At 46.0% G+C, this 15,587-nt stretch overlaps 1 protein-coding gene across 12 annotated transcripts in view; it reads right to left on the bottom strand.

The window, feature by feature from the left end:
* Positions 1-15,587, bottom strand: part of LOC134927833 (NFX1-type zinc finger-containing protein 1-like) — a 585,162-nt gene that overhangs the window by 14,010 nt on the left and 555,565 nt on the right. The gene's annotated exons all lie outside the window — the stretch shown is intronic.

Here is a 15,587-nt window from a genome sequence, read left to right as displayed (position 1 = left end):
TGGGGAGTGTAATTGTGTCAGATCTGTGGAGTAATCAAGAAACATGGAATGACCCTGCCGTTCCCGAAATTCCCTCCACTTCAACCAATTTCTTTGCACTGTGGGAGGCGATATAGAATACACACCTCCTGTTGTTTCAAATAAGAAATGTTTGTGGGTATTATTAATGACAATTTGGATGGTGGGTATCGACTGCGATTTCCACAACTGACCAATCGCAGCCTTAGTGGATATGAGGATATGACCAGCGACATAACTATCACATTTCTGTAGGGCATATGGGGAATAGTGTAACAAAGCAAACATGGGATTCAATGACACTTCCACACCCAACACTTCACGCATAAGAGAGAACACTTCCGTCCACAGCGGCTTCAGGATCGGCACTCCCAGAAAATATGTAAAATATTGCCCACCTGTCCGCAATTTCTCCAGCAGAGATGGGAAATCGAGGGCCAAATGCTATGAAGCCGCTGCGGAGTAAAGTATGCCCTATGACATAATTTGTAAAACATTTCGGAATGTTGAAGACATTTAGAAATCTTAAAACACATTAAGGAGATAGAGTCCCACTCCTCCTCTCGAAGAACAATAGAAAGGTCTCTTTCCCATTTAAGTTGTGAGGGAGTCTTACCCGTTTTAGTCAGAAGGACAATGTAATGATACCATTTAGATATCCCACCTCTATGGCCAGGGGAGGACAATCAAAAGTATAAAGGAGCAGGAAGGGGAGTGGTACCTCTGAATCCTCCAGCACAGTAATGAAGCCAGTGGCGTATTTGTAAGTATATAAAGAAGTCATGTTTTGGTAGATCGAAGTGGGATTGCAAGCTAGAGAAGGGCGCTAAACTTCCTTCCGAGCAGAGATCTTTCAAATTCACAATCCCAGCATCTATCCAAGCTTCCAGCGCAAGATTAAGTATAACACAGGCAATAGTTCTAACAGATAGGTTAGCTGTCGGCAATGAAATAGTTGGGTCGGATACCACTACCAAATGCCAAAGCTTTAAGGTGCTTCTAATCGCTTCCCCTGGGTCCTGCCATTTTGTTTTGGAATGCCATAGATAGGCAACAAGAAGAGATCCCTCATGTCAATCAATCCCAAAAAAGACCGTTCAATAAGGACCCATGGTTTAGGGTTGTGCGTGGTGAACCAGTCCCGAGCCTGGCTGAGAAGACAGGTGGAGTGGTATGTCTCTAAACTAGGGTAAGCTACACCTCCAACATTCTTGGGTAAAATCAAGACCCGCCTAGCAATGCAGGGTCTAGACCCCTTCCAAATAAAGTGAGAGATGAGTTCGTTTGCCCTTACGGCAATAGGTTTGGGGAAGCCTCGAGGGATAGCCCGAAACAAATATAGGAGTTTAGGGAGCAGTACCATCTTGGTTGCAGAAATACGCCCCAACCAGGAAATTTTGTGAAGGGACCATTCTTTAATTAATTTTTCAAATGCGCTTAATAAGGGTGTATAATTGCAGTCATATAAGTCCCTATCTAGTGAGAGATGAATACCTAAATACTTGATAGATCTCACTTGCCAAGCATACTTGTATCTGTCCTTAAGCAAAGCTATTATGTGTGGTGGAATATGGAACGGCAGAGTTTCTGTTTTGGAAGTGTTTAATTTATAGTAGGCTTTTCTGGTATATCTATCCAAGATACTATGAAGGGTGGGGAGGGAGGTGTCAGGCTGGGTCAAACAGAGCAAAATGACATCTGCAAATAAGCTGATCTTATGAGTCAATCCTCCTATCTCGGGACCTGTAACTGTCGCCTCAGACCTAATAGTTTCGGCTAAGGGCTCGACAGCTAATGCAAAATTGAGGGGGGACAAGGGGCAGCCCTGTCTAGTGCCGTTCGAAATAGCAAACCCACCCGACAAACACCCATTAACAAACACCCTTGCATAGGGGTTGGAGTACAAAGCAAAAATGGAATCCAAAAACCTCCCAAATAATCCAAATTTACTTAGAACCGCTCTCAGATATCCCCAATGGAGTCTGTCGAACGCCTTTTTGGCGTCCAATGAAAGAATCAAAAGGGGCGTTTTATGTGCATTACAATACTCCAAGATGTTATACACTCTCTGAGTGTTGTCCGGGGCCTACCTGGAACAAAACCAACCTGATAATAATGGGCTGAGACGATTAGCGATAAGCTTCGCAAAAAGCTTAACGTCTGTATTTAACAGAGCTATAGGGCGGTAATTTTGAACAGATGCAGGAGGTTTACCAAGTTTGGGGATAGCAACTATCTGCGCTTGAAGCATTTCCCTCGGAAACCATCCTACATCTGATGCCTCATTAAAAACTGACAACAGCTTTGTATGTTTTATAGAAATTAGATGGGAAGCCATCAAGTCCAGGGGCCTTATCTCTTGGGAGATCGTCAATAGCTGCTTCTAGTTCCTTTATAGTCCACGGGGAGCTAAGAGACAGGAAGGTCGCGGAGTCCAGCATCGGGAGGGAGATTCTATGCAAAAAAGAGTGGATTTCCGTCTCCAAGGGTTGGGGAGTAGCTGGGTCTGACTGTAAACTGTAGAGTTGGGAATAATACTCTGCAAAGGTGTTTGCGATATCATAAGGGTCAAACACCCTGGAGCCAGTAAGGGAGCAAACATTATGAATTCTAGCCCTAGCTCGCCTACCCCGCAATTTCCGGGCCAAAAGTCGACCCGCCTTATTACCAAACACATAAAATCTCTGGTTCAGCCGTGCAATATTACGTTGCACTTCCCGAAGAGAGAAAACATTTACCTTCTCCCTAGCGGCTAGCAAAAGTTTGAAAACAGTTCTGTTGTGGGGATCAGCGTTATACACCAGTTCCAGTTTGGCAGCCTCACTTTCAGCCAACAAACGTTCAGCTTGTTGAGAACGTTTAAGCCGCGAAGCCGTCTGAATGGCCGATCTCCGTACTACCGCTTTAATGGAGCACTAGTTATTGAATATTGAGGTATCCTCCGGCTTATTAGTATCTAGATATAGCTGTATAGAACGTTGTATGGCGTGAAAAGCTTCAGGGTGGTTAAGTAAGAAATTCCGTAACCTCCAGGGACCTGGAGAGACTCTACAGGCTTCAGGGTCCCACACTACAAGTAGGGGGGAGTGGTCAGACCAAGTCATTGGCAATATGTTTATATCCCTATTAGTCGTTAGTGTCTCTTTATTAGCCAAAACAGGGTCAATTCTAGAATACGAAAAGTGGACATGCGAGTAAAAAGAATAGTCTCGAACCTTAGGATGTTTAGTTCTCCACGCATCATAAAGGTCATATTCACCAAGTAAATGGCGAAGACCGGTGTTCCTATCTGGGGTGCGCTGAATCCTAGTTAAAACACTTCTAATGGGGCGAGACCTATCCATCAAAGGGTCAACGACCATATTAAAATCACCCAATAGCTCCTTTAGCATGTTTCTGTATTAGGGAGCATAGTTTCTTGTAGAACGTAAGTTGGCCTGAGTTCGGTGCATAGCATGAGACTAAGGTGACCACAGTATTTTCGAGCTGTCCCACTAAAATGAGGTACAAACCTTCAGGGTCACTATTTGGGATTCTAGGGTGAAAGAACAGTTCAGGGAAAACAGTATCACAACATCTGCCTTTTTCGTGGGGCCATTAGCCATGTAACAGGTAGGGAAGCGATTATCATGAAATCTAGGGGGGTCTAGTCTCCTGAAGTGAGTTTCCTGAAGTGCGACAACATTCGCCTTCATTTTATAGGAGGACAGAGCCAATTTACGTTTCTGAGGGGAATTCAATCCCTTAACATTCAGTGACACCAATTTGACCATAACCAATTAATCGGGAAGCGGGTCGACCACTGAAACCACCAGGTAAAATCAAGAAGACTACCGTATCCTGAAGACACTGACACATTGGATCCATAACCATGGGGGAGACAAGATACAAAAGGAAGAAAGGAAAGTGACAGCAGAGAAGAAAAGGAAGAAAAAAAAGACCCCGTAAAGATACAGAGTCATAGTAAGGCACCAAAACATCCAGCGCCTCACACTACAAAGTACAGAGGTTAGTGGCCAACCTCCCCGCAGTCAGATACCGAAACTACAAAACTTGGTAACCATATAGACACATGGCATAGAGAGCAAATAAGGGCAAGTCAACAGTAATATGCTATCTCGAGTAGATCCCTGAGTTCAAATCAAACAAATTATCCTAGTGTCTAAAACTGAGATATCAAAAAGATTCATATCGCTTATCTCTAACTCCTAGAACATAACTCTAATCAATACACATAAATCAGAACGTGAGAAAGAGGAAGATCAAAAGAAAAAAAAAAGGAACTCAATGACATTAAGCAACAAAAGTTATGTCCATAACAATCTTTGTAGCAAGATATTCTGGAGGGGTGATCCCAGCCCAACGAAGGCCATTCACGGCAAGCAAACATAGCAGAGACGAGGCCCTATCTCTCAACCGTCGACCAGTCCTGCTGGAGTCGGCGGTCAGGAGAGCCAGTCCCGCGATCTCCCCCTAAACTCCATTTATGAAGAAGTCTCATACCGTCCTCTACCGAAGATACAGCAATAGCGGAGCCTTCTCTGTAAATCAGTAGATGTGTTGGGAATCCCCACCTATAAACGATGTCAGCTTTCCGAAGCGCTACAGTGACAGGTTGAAAAGAACGCCTTTTGGTGAGGGTGTACTGCGACAGATCTCCAAAGAGTTGAAGCGGGCCTAAGGCATCTGTAGTGTCAGAAGAAGGTCTAGCCGCCTTGAGCAGGGACTCTTTAATGTGGAAGAAGTGGACTCTCATTAAGACATCCCTCGTCGACCCCTCTGGAGCATTACGGGCCTTCGGAACTCGATGAATACGGTCTAAAATCAGATCCGATGAGGTGGCGGAGGGTAGTAGTTTCTTGAAGACCTCTATAGTATAGTCATGAAGGCTGCTATTGGAAACTGTTTCAGGGACTCCCCTGAGCTTAAGGTTGTTTCTATGCGAGCGATCTTCCAAATCCGCTACTTTGTCCCGCAAGGCAGCTACTTCCCCCTCTAGGGTATCATGAGAGTCGATGAGAGAATTATGCGAACCAACCACTTCACCCATCTTTGTTTCCAGCTGACCGGTTCTCTCACCCAAATTCTCAATAGAGCTTTGGCAAGATGCGACTTCGTCCTTAAACTGATGTAACAGTAGTTTCATGTTGCCCACTGTTAAGGCTTTGCTGTCCTCCAGATGTGGCGAGGGAGGGGAGTTATGAGTTGAGGATGCGGTCGCCATAGGAGAGGACAGCATAGACGAGGGGGTCGTTCGGGACACAGGGACCCCAGCCTCCTGAGACTTGTTGCGATAAGGAGAAGGCTTGAAAAAGGCGACTTGAGAAATCGGTTTGGAGGCTTTATGCTTTTCTGGAGGCATGATGTAGCGCTTTCCAGAGAAAATCTTATCACCAGTAGAAAGGGGAGTTCAGCGGGGGCCTCAGTATAGCAGAACAACAACCATGCCGCATGTGAAGATGTGTCAGCTAAAGTGAGGCAGGGAGGCACGAGGAGAGCACATTTTAGAGGAGATCACATCCTATCAAAGCCGTGGTAATTTGATTCCCGGTTGGCGACAGCATCCGCACCATAACAGAAGGGCCCAGTATGAGAAAGATAAACAACACCGTTAGTAGTTGTGACCAACCCCAGGGCTATGCAGACCAGTAGGTAGAAGGGCTCAGCAGGGGGGTGCAGCTGGTGTGGGTGAATCTGTCCGTTCTACAGGTATATAGGTGACGATCAGGGCAGGACAGCAGGTTATATACACTGTAGAGGGTTGTAATAATGATACTCAATAAGAATCCCCTGCAGCAGTGGGTGTAGAAAGAGGGGTGGCAGATTTTTAGCCCCTTTACAATAAAGCAGGCCAGGAGAAGGAGGTTTGCGTCTGAAGGGGTATAGTTGAGGCCCGCCTTGACCACACACCCAGCCAGACTGCCCAGCGCAGGGAGAGTGGAGGCCGCACGATCCGCCTGAGCCACCCAGCAAGCCGCCCACAGCTGTGGACGGGCTCCTGTAGGGGCGGGGGAGCTGCGTGCACTGCAGGACCTCCGGGCGCCAAGAGGATAGTCATGGGGGGGGGGGGGGAAGGTTTGGCTCACCAGCCGATCGGGGCCGTCGCCGGTCACTTAGATTCCTGTCTGCTGCCACCGGGTCGCGGGGGAGACGGTCCCGGGTGCTGCCACAGCTATCTTCACAGAGGAAGAAGTCCCTGCATCCGAGTCCCGCCGCCAAGAGGGTCCGCTCTGCCGAGCTTCCGGTCCGGGGGGAGATCCACAGCACAGTCCCCGGCTTCAGAGGGAGGGGAAGGCCACAACCCGCAGGGACCCTGAAAAGAGTCCCCCGGCTCCGCATCTGCAGCCCCTTGATCCCAGACACTGAAGGATGATCTCTGGTGCTAGTGGAGGTAATGAAAGTCCCCACAAACGTATATATATGAGCTAGAAATGTGGACCTAGCAGGAGCTCCCAAAGAACACAGCCACTAAGCTTGCTGGCTAGGCCACGCCCCCACATCTGCTTAATCTTAATAAAAGTTGCTACTACTACCTAGTAGAGTTTTATTATTTTTATTATAGTCCCTATACTACTGAGAATTAAATTTAAACTCCTCTCTCGTACTGTACCTACAAAACTCTCAACCTTACCACTCATCCCTATGCCTCCAGCCTAATCTACTCACACACTTCTCCCTGCCCTCTTCATTCTGCTGATGACAGTTGTCTCACCTCCTCCCTGACCACAACGTTCCTTTCTTGTATTCTGGATTCTTTCCATCCCTAACCTCTGGAATACCCTCACTCTCGCCACTAGACTTTTATCCAAGCTCCCAACTTTGAAACATGCCCTTAATTGTTTTGTTTTTTTTCATTCTAGGTTATAACCACTGAATCTAACTCTGCAGCCTCACCTCTAATGGGGCACAGGTCTCCTGTAGTTGCAGCATACTCCTGATACGTTTCGCTGCTCCAGGCGTTATAAAACGTATATACTGATTGTCCAGGTCCCCTTTATATATGGTATATGGTACCAATGTCAACATTCTATTGGTCGCTTGTTTAACAAGCCAATCATCTCAATAAGTACACTACTATAACAATAATCTCATTGTAAACAAAGAGGAGGCAAGGTTTACATGAAATCTATAAAGAACAGGTTGGAGAGTATTGTAAAATGATTACTTTCTTAAGTTGTATTATTAAATGCTCCCGATCACGTGATCGGCATCATACCACAATATTACACAGAGAGTACAACTCATTCAATTCATTGGTTGCCTTCTGTCACGTGGTGCCATCTGACATAAGCCCCTACGTAACGTAATGCTTCCGGTCAATCCCTGTACTTAATCAGGGTCCAGACAGATGCGACTGTAATTTAAAATATGTGGGAGAACCACGAGACCCCTAAAAGTTTGCCTCATGGAACATCAGAGAAATATTATAAAGAAAGTACAGAACCACAGTGTGCCGAAACACTTCTTTATGCATCATGAGGGTGATCCGACATCTTTGAAATTGATTGGCTTGGAACATATTTCATTGAGGAATCGTGGTGCCGATAGATATAATAGACTATGTAGGCAGGAAATATATTGGACTTTCCAATTGAACACACTTCACCCCCAGGGTCTCAATGAAGCCCTGGAGCTGAATTCAGTTTTCTACCACACTGTCAGTTCACAGAAGGTCCCATGTAGCTATAGGGTTCTGTGACAGTGTTGGTATTTGAGATCCCTATGGTTGCCAACTTTAGATGTAGTGCTGCTCCAACTACATGTACTGCCCTGGTCACTTTGTCTTTTGTCCTCACCCTGTTCGCTAGTTAAGTTGTGGGTGTGTAATACAGCTATTTATAACCATATCACCTGACTATCTAAACAGACCTTGGGTACAGACCTTCAAATATCTTATAGATAAGGATTAATCATCTTATTATATTTAAAATTAGAGAAGAGGATTTTTATTATTTTTATTCTCTGCCGTTGGGGAACTTTACTATATACGGATATTTTATTGGTTATGTATGTAATTCACTCCGATCATGTGGCCACGATAGCCTCTGTAACATATATATTATACTGGCTAAACCCTCTCAATATAGGGGAGGTCACATGACCAGAGACATACTAATCAGCATATTGATCCAGATGCTGTGTAATGATAAGTTATATGTATAATTATTAGATTTGTAAATACTGTGGTTCTTATAATACTGTTTATACAACCAAAATCCTTAGTGCTATGTTGTTTTACATTCGACTCTAGATGTGTGCAATTTGCCCCTACCTATGGTGCCGATGAGGACTTTCTGGAAATATGTCATTTCATAATGGGTGGAATTTACCCTGCTGTGGTCTATTGGACTAACGACCGTTACTTACTAGTGGTTGGCCGGTGCCCGGACATGTGACCGGACATGTGGACTGCTCTGATTCATGTGACCACAATACTCAATGCGTCACTCCTCTGATCGGCCTATGGACGGTCTTGTGTCTTGTGTGACTAAGTACAGGGATTGACTGGAAGCATTACGTCACGTGGGGGCTTTTGTCAGATGGCACCACATGACAGAAGGCTACCAATGGATTGAATGCGTTGTATCTATGTAATATTGTGGTATGATGGCGATCACGTGATTGGGAGCATTTAATAATAAAACTTAAGAAATTAATGATTTTACCATACTCTCCAACCTGTTCTTTATAGATTTCATGTAAACCTTGCCTCCTCTTTGTTTACAATGAGATTATTGTTATAGTAGTGTACTTATTGAGATGATTGGCTTGTTAAACAAGCAACCAATAGAATGTTGACAATGGTACCATATAACATATATGAAGCGGACCTGGACAATCAGTATATACCTTCGATAAAGCTACCTGGAGCAACGAAATGCGTCAGTGGTGTGTGCTGCAACTACAGGAGACCTGTGCCCTATTGTGCCCCATTTGGAAAGAGGTCCGCGGAGACATTGGACATTGCTTCACTTGGTTATTACACAGGCTAGTCCAGATTACCTACTGTGGACTAAGGATACCACCAATAGTCCTGCTGCACTTAGGAACCACTGCCACTGGATCCTACATTCTGGACCACAAAGCTGGTTATTCCACTTGTTTCTGGAATCCTTTAAACAAGCCTGCACATCATTGTGAACTGTCTATAATAATTGAAAGGACACGGTCTTATTACTCCTGCAGCTGGCACACAATATCATTATTTGCCATATATACCCCCAAGTATAGTATGCTGTTATTTTTAAATTTGAGCAAGTAGATTTCATGCATATTTTAATTTTATATTAAATTTTGTTTTTTAATTGCATACTACTATTAGCGCTGTTCTTCTTTTTCATATTTGTATTATCCTTGTACAGGGAGACTGACCATCTCCCATTATACAGCAGCTGGAGCAAACACTCATAGGGCCTGATATTATATACTTGGTATATACATCTCTGCATTAATAAGAATTCCATCAGGTGTAGGTAACTTGCAGTGTACAAGCTTCCATCCACAATGCAAAGCTAAGTAGTAAATGTTCAATAAGTTGGTTTTGTGGGATAATCTTTAAATAAATCAGTTGGGGAGAGTGACTGGAGTGATACACCTGTCACACTGTAATGCAGGTGTCCTAAGATGAGCACAAGGAGGACCGAAACCTCCCGTGAAGCAGAAGAAGCTTATTACATTCGGTACTGCGGTATGCACATTGAAGTACTGGCATATAGAAGCATGCCACCATTACTGGAAAGTTTGAGAGAAACAGAAGAGCAGAACATTCACCCACTTCCCTTTTTAAATGAGCAGGACAAGGGTGTGTTTATGGCCTCATCCCCACTGTGTGATATGGGGAATCGCAGCGATACGCATGAAAATGGGACCTAATGGCACTTAACACTGAAATCTATAATATTTTAGTTTGTAGAGGGTACTTTAATATGCATTTAGTAAATGAAAGTATTCCCTATTATTACATTATATAAAGGGAGCCATACTATTTATAATTGAAAAAATAGGATTTTAATACCTACCGGTAAATCCTTTTCTCTTAGTCCGTAGAGGATGCTGGGGACTCCATAAGGACCTTGGGGTATAGACGGGATCCGCAGGAGACATGGGCACTTTAAGACTTTAAATGGGTGTGAACTGGCTCCTCCCTCTATGCCCCTCCTCCAGACCTCAGTTATAGGAACTGTGCCCAGGGAGACGGACATTTCGAGGAAAAGGATTTTTGTTAAAACAAGGGTGAGATATACACCAGCTCACACCACAACACACCGTACAACATGGCTTTTAACTAAACACCAGTTAACAGCATGAACCAAAATCAGCAACAGGCTGATCTTAACCGAAACACAACCTTCGTGTAACATAAGCAATAACTATTAATAAGTACTGCAGCTAGAGTCCGCACTGGGACGGGCGCCCAGCATCCTCTACAGACTAAGAGAAAAGGATTTACCGGTAGGTATTAAAATCCTATTTTCTCATACGTCCTAGAGGATGCTGGGGACTCCATAAGGACCATGGGGTTTATACCAAAGCTTCAGAACGGGCGGGAGAGTGCGGATGACTCTGCAGCACCGATTGAGCAAACATGAGGTCCTCATCAGCCAGGGTATCAAACTTGTAGAATTTTGCAAAAGTGTTTGTACCCGACCAAGTAGCCGCTCGGCAAAGTTGTACCGCCGAGACTCCTCGGGCAGCCGCCCAAGATGAGCCCGCCTTCCTGGTAGAATGGGCCTTCACTGACTTCGGTAACGGCAATCCAGCCGTAGAATGAGCATGCTGAATCGTATTACAGATCCAGCGAGCAATAGTCTGCTTGGAAGCAGGATGTCCAATCTTGTTGGAAGCATACAGGACAAACAGAGCCTCTGTTTTCCTAATACGAGCCATTCTGGCTACATAAATTTTCAAAGCTTTGACCACATCGAGAGACTTTGATTCAGCCAAGGCTTCAGTAGCCACAGGCATCACAATAGGTTGGTTCATGTGAAACGAAGAAACCACCTTTGGGAGAAATTGTTGACGAGTTCTCAATTCCGCTCTATCCACATGGAAGATCAAATAGGGGCTCTTGTGAGACAAAGCCGCTAATTCCGACACCCACCTTGCAGACGCCAAGGCCAAAAGCATGACCACTTTCCAAGTGAGAAATTTCAACTCAACCTTCCGTAGAGGTTCAAACCAATGTGACTGAAGGAACTGCAACACCACGTTATGGTCCCACGGTGCCACTGGGGGCACAAATAGAGGTTGGATGTGCAGCACACCTTTCACGGAAGTCTGAACTTCTGGAAGGGAGGCCAATTCTTTTTTAAAGAAAAGTTATAATGCCGAAATCTGCACCTTAATGGAGCCTAACTTTAGGCCTGCATCCACACCTGCTTGCAAAAAATGGAGAAAACGACCCAGCTGCAATTCTTCCGTAGGAGCCTTCTTGGATTCACACCAAGACACATATTTTCTCCAAATATGGTGATAATGCTTCGCCGTTACCTCCTTTCTAGCTTTAAGTAGTGTAGGGATGACTTTACCGGGAATACCCTTTCGAGCTAGGATTTGGCGTTCAACCTCCATGCCGTCAAACGCAACCGCGGTAAGTCTTGGAACACGCACGGCCCTTGCTGTAACAGATCCTCTCTTAGAGGAAGAGGCCAGGGATCTCCTATGAGTAATTCCTGAAGATCCGGATACCAGGCCCTCCGTTGCCAATCTGGAACAACGAGTATCACCTGAACCTTTGTTCTTCTTATGATCCTTATAACCTTTCTAATGAGTGGAAGTGGAGGGAACACATAGACCGAACAAAACACCCACGGTGTCACCAGGGCGTCCACCGCAACTGCTTGCGGGTCCCTCGACCTGGAACAATATTTCTGAAGTATCTTGTTGAGGCGAGACGCCATCATGTCTATTTGAGGAATTCCCCAAAGACTTGTCCCTTCTGCAAAGACCTCTTGATGCAGACCCCACTCCCCTGGATGGAGATCGTGTCTGCTGAGAAAATCTGCTTCCCAGTTGTCCACGCCTGGAATGAAGAGCACCGACAGAGCGCTTGCATGTTTTTCCGCCCAGCAGAGAACTTTTCTGGCCTCCGCCATCGCCGCTCTGCTTCTTGTTCCACCCTGGCAGTTTATGTACGCCACTGCTGTAATGTTGTCCGACTGAATCAGGATGGACGGGCCGCGAAGAAGATGTTCCGCTTGTAGAAGGCCGTTGTAGATGGTCCTTAATTCCAGAATATTTATGTGCAGACAAGCTTCCTGGTTTGACCATTTTCCCTGGAAATTTTCCCCTTGTGTGACCGCTCCCCAGCCTTGGAGACTTGCATACGTGGTTACCAGGATCCAATCCTGGATCCCGAACCTGCGTCCCTCTAGGAGGTGAGAACTTTGGAGCCACCACAGGAGAGAAATTCTGATCCTGGAAGATAGGCTTATTTTCCGGTGCATGTGTAGGTAAGCCCAGGACCACTTGTCCAACAGGTCCCACTGAAACACCCTGCCAAACGGAATGGCCTCGTAGGCCGCCACCATCTTCCCCGAGTGCATTGATGAATCGACACTCTTGCCGGTTTCAGAATCCCTTTTACCATGTTCTGGATTTCAAGAGCTTTTTCCACTGGGAGAAAAACTCTCTGTAATTCCGTGTCCAGAATCATGCCCAATCATGCCCAAGAATGACAGCCGTGTTGTCGGAACCAACTGCGACTTTGGCAAATTTAGGAGCCAACCTTGTTGTTGCAGAATCATCAGGGAGAGCGTAACGTTTCTTAGTAACTGCTTCTTTGATCTCGCCTTTATCAGGAGATCGTCCAAGTACGGGATAATTGTGACACCCTGCTTGCACAGGAGCACCATCATTTCCGCCATTACTTTGGTGAAAATCCTCGGAGCCGTGGAAAGACCAAATGGCAATGTCTGAAATTGGTAATGACAATCCTGAACAGCAAACCTCAGGTAAGCCTGATGTTGAGGATATATGGGGACATGTAAGTAGGCATCTTTTATGTCGACTGACACCATAAAATCCCCCCCTTCCAGACTGGAGGTCACTACTCGGAGAGATTCCATCTTGAATTTGATACTTTTCAGATATAAATTGAGGGATTTAAAGTTCAGAATCGGTCTGACCGAGCCATCCGGCTTCGGGACCACGAACAGGCTTGAATAAAAGCCTTCTCCCTGTTGTGTCGGGGGTACCGTGACAATGACTTGATGTTGACACAGCTTTTGTATTGCAGCGCATACTATATCCCTTTCCGGAAGAGAAACTGGCAAGGCCGATTTGTAAAATCGGTGAGGAGGCACGTCTTGAAATTCCAGTTTGTACCCATGGGTCACTATTTCTAGTACCCAAGGATCTAGGGCCGAGCGAGCCCAGACCTGACTGAAGAGTTGAAGACGTGCCCCCACCGGTGCGGTGGATTTGGTAGAAGCCGGGGAGGACTTCTGCTCTTGGGAGCCTGCCACAGCCGGCGACCTTTTTCCCCTTCCTCTAGCAGCAAGGAAGGAGACCCTCGTCCTTTTTTGAATTTATTAGACCGAAAGGACTGCATCTGATAATGTGGCGTTTTTTTTTGTTGAGCAGGGACATAAGGTAGAAAAGATGACTTATCCGCGGTAGCTGTAGATACCAGGTCCGCGAGGCCCTCACCAAACAAAACACCACCCTTATACGGCAGAGACTACATAGCCTTCTTAGAGTCAGCATCACCATTCCATTGATGAGTCCATAATGCTCTCCTAGCTGAGACTGCCATGGCATTGGCCCTTGATCCCAAGAGGCAAATATCTCTTGCAGCGTCCTTGAGGTAGACTGCCGCGTCCCTGATATGACCCAGTGTCAAAAGTACGCTATCCCTATCCAGGGTGTCTAATTCAGATGACAAGTTATCTGCCCACTTTTCAATCGCACTACTCACCCATGCCGATGCCACGGCAGGTCTGAGCAGCGTACTCGTAGTGATATAAATAGATTTTAAGGTAGTTTCCTGCTTACGATCCGCAGGATCCTTTAGGGCTGCCGTATCAGGGGATGGAAGCGCCACCTTCTTGGACAGCCATGCTAGAGCTTTGTCCACCGAGGGTGTTGACTCCCACTTTTCCCTCTCCTCAGAGGGGAATGGATATGCTATATGAATCCTCTTGGGAATCAGTAACTTTTTGTCAGGAATTTCCCAAGCCTTTTCAAAAAGAGTGTTCAGCTCATGAGAGGGAGGAAACGAAACCTCAGGTTTCTTTCCCTTAAACATGCAGACCTTAGTATCAGGAACAGCCGGGTCTTCCGTAATATGTAACACATCTTTTATTGCCACAATCATGTACTGAATGCTCTTAACTAGTTTAGGATTCAATCTGGCATCAGTATAGTCAACACTGGAGTCCGAATCCGTGTCGGTATCTGTGTCTGCTATCTGGTTATATGACTGCTTCTGCGACCCTGAGGGGGTCTGAGTTTGGGATAAAGCATCTTTCATGGATTGTCTCCACGTTTGGTTTTGAGCCGTAGATTTATCCAACCTCTTATTTAATAAAGCCACATTTGCATTCAAGACACTCCACATATTTACCCAATCAGCAGTCGGCGGTGCCGACAGATTCACTCCCACACTCTGTTCTGTCCCCACTCCAGCTTCCTCCTGGGAAGAGCCTTCCGCCTCAGACATGTCGACACACTCGTACCGACACTCACTATCACACTTGGCTATAGGGGACAGACCCACAATAAGGCCTGTTAGAGAAAACACAGAGGGAGTTTGCCAGCTCACACCCAGCGCCTAACCCGGTCCGACACTGATATACAATGCCTCAGACCTGCAGCGCTTTTTTTATATATATGTATATTAATCAACACCAAATTAGATGTGCCCCCTCCCCGTTTTACACCCTGTTACTTGGACAGTTGTGAGGAGGCCAGGACTAGCGTCTCTGCAGCTGCTGTGAAGAGAAAATGGCGCTGATTAGAGCTGTGAGGGCTATGCCCCGCCCCCTTAATGGCGCGCTTAAGTCTCACTATTTTTTATACTGGTGGGGCTTTGTATACAGTGCCTTTGTACTGTATACCCTTATTGCCAGGTGTAAACAGAGGTTTATTGCTGCCCAGGGCGCAGGGGCACCCGTGTAGTGCCGCTTGTGTTTGGGAGCAATGGCGCGCAGCACGACCACTGCGCGGTACCTCCGAGACAGTGAAGCTTTCTTCCGTCTTAACTGAAGTCTTCTTTGCTTCGGTTACTCACCCGGCTTCTTTCTTCTGGCTCTGTGAGGGGGACTACGGCGCGGCTCCGGGAACGAGCAGCTAGGCTATACCAAGTGATCAGACCCTCTGGAGCTAATGGTGTCCAGTAGCCTAAGAAGTAGAGCCTTTAACTCACAGAAGTAGGTCTGCTTCTCTCCCCTCAGTCCCACGAAGCAGGGAGCGTGTTGCCAGCAGTACTCCCTGAAAATAATAAACCTAACATAAAATCTTTTGCAGAGAAACTCAGTAGAGCTCCCCTGAGTGTGACCAGTCTCTCTGGGCACAGAATCTAACTGAGGTCTGGAGGAGGGGCATAGAGGGAGGAGCCAGTTCACACC

The sequence above is a fragment of the Pseudophryne corroboree genome, chromosome 5 (assembly GCF_028390025.1).
Source record: "Pseudophryne corroboree isolate aPseCor3 chromosome 5, aPseCor3.hap2, whole genome shotgun sequence".
Classification (NCBI taxonomy): Eukaryota; Metazoa; Chordata; class Amphibia; order Anura; family Myobatrachidae; genus Pseudophryne; species Pseudophryne corroboree.
The sequence above is the reverse complement of the archived record's forward strand: the minus strand, read 5'-3'. Positions and strand labels throughout refer to the sequence as shown.